The following is a 6,917-nucleotide window of genomic DNA, read 5'->3' on the forward strand; positions in this document are numbered from 1 at the left end:
AAAATGTGATGATGCTCCCAGTCTTGCTGCTTTCAAGAGCTCCAGAGTTGACTTATTGTAAGCAGTGCCAGTTGCTTTTGCTTTAACCATTCTTTACACAGATTATTTATGGGTCTAACATTACCCGTGTGTGTGTTAATCATCCTTTCATTATCACATGGTATGTTTTTATCTGCTTTAATGAGAGATTTACCTAGTTATGTGTAGTTAACTGGTGATCTGGGACCTTTAGTCAGGACAGATTTCTGTGCATATGTTTTTTTTTATAAAAAGTATAGTATACAGCTATATTTTGCTTGTTTTGACACATTTAAAATTTGTGGCAAAGAAATAATTAATTGTTTATGTTTGGTGCGGTCAGAGATAAATTTAGTAAATCCTTAGTTTTGAGTATTTTTTGTTTTTGAAAGATGTCTTATAGATGTCTTATAGATGTCTAAACATAGTAGTCTTGGCTAAAACAAGGCTAAATTTTTGCTGTCAGTAAAAATCTAATAGATGTATAAAAATAGGCCAAAACTAGACGAATATCAAATAAACAGAAATGAATGACTAAACATATAAAGTCTGTCTAATCTGTCTATTTGACGACTAGTCTAGTTTTGGACTATTCTTAGATGTCTATTAGATTTTCACTGACAGCCCAAGTTTAGCCTTGTTTTAGCCAAGCTGTCTACGTTTAGATGTCTGTAAGACATCTATTAAACACAAAATTGTTTGCTGGTTGTAAAAGCTTAAATCCTGCTACTTTCTCAATTGCATTAAGGAATATCTGGGGCACAAGCACAGTGCATTGTTGACGTGCATGGTAAAGCATGTAAAATGCAGCCTATATATTTTCATTAGGCTGCTAAATGAAGCACTTTATTTTATAAATGCAAAGATAATAAAAATAGAAAAAAGACAGATAAATAAAATTTTATTCATTAGAACTGAGAATTAATACATGGAAGGATTGAGCACTGGGGAAAATACATGTAGTAATATACACACACTCTTTTATGACGTATCCCATAAGGGATGCACATTTGAGTGTTGCATTCACTTTAGGTTGCCATATAAGGAGTTGATTCATCATGTTAAAGGTGCTATATGATAAAATTCAACAAGTCAATTAATTAGCACACAACGGTAGATTTACTAAAAGTTAATTCATCAAATTCTCTCAGAATAAACAAATGTAAATTGCTGTTTACCTGAAAAATATTGTAAATGTTTATACCTATAGTATATTATCTGATGTAGATAAAGTACATTGTCTATTTGGGTTTAATAGTTAATATTACATCTTCATAAATATAAAAGTGTATTTAAAAAAATATTATGCTATGCTAGTACTGATGTGTATTTAAATGTTTTGAAACCTAAAATAAACTTTCCTTGTTTGAAAAAACTGATAAATTGATTCATGGCAAGCATCACATGTTTTTCTCTCGCTCAATGCAAGTCATGGCGGGTAAGCAGATTTGAATTTAGCAGTTGATCACGTGACACATTGATTGCTCTAATCACACCTGTGTGATGGTATAATACAATTTCATGGCAATTTTTGTTATTTTTTGATTTACATGACTGCACATAATTTTCATATAATGACCATGAGTGTAATCTTTGTGTGTTTTTATGCAACCTTGTTTGCATTTGAAAATTGAAGCAGAATAAACATTAAAGACAAACTTAATCATGCACTAACAGCAAACTGTATATCAGAGTTTAAACTGACAAGGCTTCAAAACGCATGAAGAAAATAAACTTTCTTGATGATGAAGAACTGCAATTTCACGTGAGTGTGACGGGCACAATAACACCAAACAGATGTTTGATTGTGGCCAGAACCTCTGAGGCTCCGCCCTTTTTTGGAATGGAGGCTGAAGGCACCTGTTGACTTCAATTTAAAGAGACAAGAAAAGAGCAAAAAGGCATTTACAGTTTGGTATAAGTAATGATCTGTGGGGAATTTTGAGCTGAAACTTCAAAGATACCTGGGTGCTAGGGGTGAGCGATATGACCAAATATCTGTCATGCTTTGAGTAATCTTTGAGTAATTTTCTGTCTTGGTTTGAGTAATTGAGTATTTCACGGTAAAATACAGTTGAAGTCAGAACTATTTGCCCTCCTGAAATATTAGCCCTCCTGTACATTTTTCCCCGATTTCTGTTTAACACAGAGACATTTCTAAACAATAGTTTAAAAATTCATTTCTAATAACTGATTTATTTTATCTTTGCCATGATGACAGTGTAAATAGACAAGTAATTGTATAACAATGGTTTGTTCTGTGTAGGGGATAATAATATTGACCTTAACATGTTTTGTAAGAAAAAAATATTACAGGAAATGCCGTGAAAAAAATCCTTGCTCTGTTAAACATAATTTAGAAAACTTTTTTTAAAATATTAATATTAGTGATTACCTGTATATCAATATAGCTAAGGGATAGTTTACACAAAAATCAACATTCTATCATAATTTACTCATCCGCCACTTGTTCCAAACCTGTTTTGGGTTATTTCTTCTGTTGAGCACAAAGTAGGATATGCTGAAGAATGTTTGAAAAAATACGCACTGATTTTACTAGTATTTTTTGTTTCTTCTATGGATTTTAATGGCTAATGGTTTTTAGCATCCTTTAATTATTTAGTTTTGGTTTTAAAAGAAGAGTGGCAGTGGCGCAGTAGCCCACATGGAAGGAACCTATATAAAAATATATGTACATAGAGGAAAACGGCCAATTTTATATATGTCACGGCCAATTTTATGTCACATAACATATATGTTTATAGTTCTTTTCGTGTGGGAGGTAGTGCTGTCGCCTCACAGCAAGTAGGTTGCTGGTTCAAGCCTCGGCTGGGTCAGTTGGCATTTCTGTGTGGAGTTTGCATGTCCTCCCTGTGTTCACGTGGGTTTCCTCCAGGTGCTCTGGTTTCTGGGTAAGCTAAATTTGTTAACTTAGTTAACTAGTTAACTGGTAAGTTGTTGTAATTAAGAACTGTATGTTGATAGTACTTAATAATTCAAGTGTAATGGACATGGTTTAAGTTTAGTGAACATATACACTGAAGTTGTCTCTTATTCACACACACTCACACAATTTGGGCAATTTTGTTTATCCAATTTATTTATACAGCACGTCTTTGGGGGAAAGCTGGGATTCGAAACAGCAACCTACTTCCTGTAAGGTTACAGTGCATTTCGCATGGCGACAGTAGGTCGCAATGTCAGTTGCCGTTTCTGTGTGGAGTTTGCATGTTCTCCCCGTGTTTGTGTGGGTTTCCTTTGTGCGCTCCGGTTTCTCCCACAGTCCAAAGACGTGGTATAGGTGAATTGAATAAAATAAACTAGCTGTGTGTGTGTGTGTGTGTGTGTGTGTGTGTGTGTGTGTGTGTGTGTGTGTGTGTGTGTGTGTGTGTGTGTGTGTGTGTGTGTGTGTGTGTGAGATTGTTTCCCCATGTTGCGTTGCAGCTTGAAAGGCATCCGCTGCGTAAAACATATGCTGGTTAAGTTGGCAGTTCATTTCGCTGTGGAGACCCAAGATTAATAAAGGTACTTAGTGGAAGGAATATTAAATAAATGAGGTAAGAATGATTTTTTAAAATAATTTTTGCACTTTGTTGTTTTATGATTTTTTTTGCTGACACACTGTAATACATAAATTACATAAATTACATTTCTATTTTCTCATTCGTTCAATCATTTTCTTGTCGGCTTAGTCCCTTTATTAATCCGTGATCGCCACAGCAGGATGAACCGCCAACTTATCCAGCAAGTTTTTACACAGCGGATGCCCTTCCACCCGCAACCCATCTCTGGGAAACATACACACAGACACTCATACACTACGGACAATTTAGCCTACGCAATTCACCTGTACCACATGTCTTTGGACTGTGGGGGAAACCAGAGCACCCAGAGGAAACCCACACGAACGCAAGAGAACATGCAAACTCCACACAGAAACACCAACTGATCCAAGGATCGAACCAGCGACCTTCTTGCTGTGAGGCAAACGTGCTATCCACTGCGCCACTGCGTCGCCTATTTTCTATGTTAAGTAAACAGAAACATCAAGTTTTCAGTTTGTTGCACTCATGCAAGATACTTCTCCTAACTTAAAATACCCAAGTTACCAAGCTCATACATTTTAATAGCAATTAACTTATTTTATATTTATTTATCCCAACTTTAAATACTTAGTCACCCAGCTCATACATTTTGATAACATTTTTTAATTAACAACTACATCTTGAGTTTCACAAATAAAATTAGCCTGTAAACCCCATTAATGTATCAAAATACATCTGTAATTTAAAAATAACAGGCAATACCATTTTTACATTCATTTTTAAACAAAAAATGTCCAACAATAACTTCAATTTTGCTTCTTATGCAATTAAAAATGTCTTAAAACATTAAAAACAATAGACAGTAGGAGATTTAAAATAAACACTATTCTAAAATGAATAAGGAATGTCCAAAATCCTAATACAAGACGATCAAACATAAGAGCTTCAAGAAAAAAAAAACTGTTAATAAATAATAATATATTAATAATAAGTATAAAACTTACAGTCTTGACACATTCCTGTAATCATTGATTTTTACAGTATTTGTTTTCCTAAAGCCAATGGTTACCGATTTTCAGCTTTTCTCAAAATAACTTTTGTGTTCAACAGAAGAAAGAAATTTAAACAGGTTTGGAACAAGTGAAGACTGAGAAAATGACAGAATTTTACACTTTGGGCATACTATAACTATTCATACAATATGCACCCCTACCAATTAAAGGTACATACATGTTTTGAAGTTACTACCCCAGTGACAGTTTTTACTGAGTCAAAAAAGAAGCTCTGCATCAACTCATTCTATAAGGTTTGTATGCTAGGAGACTTTCTATTTTCTATCATCGATGCCAATGCCAAGCAAAACTTTTTGCAAATATTCTAAGGTTTTTCCAAGTCCTTTACTATATATCATGTGAAGAGCATACATAAACCCAAAGTAGAAAAGAAAGGCCTGGAAGTGTGCTGTGGGTGGTGTACATTTTATTCTCCAGGACAACAAAGACCCTCAGTGAATGCAGGGCCAATAGAGCATCCTCTGTCAGCACTTCAGGATTATCAATCTAAAAATATAATTCAAGGATTTTAATGTTAGGACATTATCAATATGACTGAGCCAATATTACATGATTCATCAATCGTAAAAACAATGAATTAAGGCTTACCAGGGTGGTACAAAAGAACCCAAAGTCACACATTACGCAGCAAGACCGAAATACCTCTGATAACAGTAACTGCAAAGATGAAAATCAAGAAAGAAAAAAATGTAATTAAACTCTAGTTATATTTTAATGAATACTTTAGCACATGATCCCAAACATACCTGCTCATCATCAACTTTCAAAAGATTAGCCAGGGTAACTGCTGTATGGACAGTCTTGGATGGTGTTTGCCTTAAAATTGTCATCAAACGAAATAGGTGGTGTCCAGTTGTGCATAGAATTTGTGGGAAGAATTCTCATTTGTAACATGTTGGTACCCTGCAAACAGCAAAAAAACATAAAAAATTTAAACAAAAAAAGAGAATTTCATAAAACAAAATCACAACACAAAACAATCAATTAATATTATTTATTTTATTTATTTATTTATTTAATTTTTACCTCAAATAAAAATCAGGTGTTAATAAGATCAAATGTTGAAATCAGGGTACAGCTGAAGTTTCAATTTTCTTGTTTCAAAACAAGCTGTATCATTATAAAGCATACTGAAATTTTTTAACTGGTTATGCCAGGTATAGTCAAAATGAGTATTTTACCCACATTTTACATGCCTCCATTTTGTGCAACTGGCCCGGAATCAGAATTCAGAGGCCCCTAGGCACAATGTCTTGTAAGCCCCCTACTTGGTCGCACCCCTATTGTTATATTAAAAAATAAGAATAACATAGTATTTTTAAAATAAAATTAATCTATAATGTATTGCCTGCATTTTTAAGTAAATGATATACAGTAAATATATTTCTAGCCTACAGATATTTAACTCATTTTTAAAGCAATTAAAACAAATTCTTATACAATTAGTGAAAATGAATGGATTTTAATATACTTGTTCAAGTTCACTGAAGCGATAAAAAAAATTATATTTAAGGGTGTTTTTAATGTGTAACTTCTACACACTTGTAATGCATATGATTCGGATATAACACCTCCCCAATCCAGTTCGAATCTGAGTCTTCTATAATACACACACTTATTAATGAATCCTACTTGTCTTCCTTGTGATGATGAGTAGGCAAAATCTGATATGTAGTCGGGGGAAAAAAAGAAAAATTAGTTCATCCGATGCTGTATTCGAACCAGGTTCATGATCGAATGCATCTAAAGTGGCTATGCCACTTATGCTGCTGTGTGTCATCTTCTTTAGTTACGTGTATGTTCTCTCTGTCAATAAAACAGTGATGGGCGCAAATCACTCAATTAGCTTATTCAAATAAGGTGAGATATTTGCATTTAGCCTAAATAGATTTTGAATAGAGCCTGATTTTGTAGTGACAAAATCAGCATTTCCCCCCCTCGCAGGGGACCCAAGTACGCACGGGCTCTTGGGCCTCTGCCCATAATGCCCATTGGTTAATCCAGCCCTGAGTACAGTTTTTTTTTTTTTATTATTGTGTACTGTACAAATATGAATGAAAATATGGGTAAACTCTCGTCTATAGTAAGTCCGCTTGCCCACTGTGAATGCACTACACCTTATAAAATCATAAAATTACTTTAGGGTGATTTACTGTAAATATATTTCCTAAATATGTGTGTACAAATGAATACAAGTATGCGTAAAATCCCCACACCCATCCTGTCCCTCCCCAGAGGTAACATTTTTTTGAATCACTCATTCACAATGTTTTGTTGATAC

Source organism: Danio rerio, chromosome 23, assembly GCF_052040795.2.
Source record: "Danio rerio strain M-AB ecotype USA chromosome 23, GRCz13ab, whole genome shotgun sequence".
NCBI classification, from domain to species: domain Eukaryota; kingdom Metazoa; phylum Chordata; class Actinopteri; order Cypriniformes; family Danionidae; genus Danio; species Danio rerio.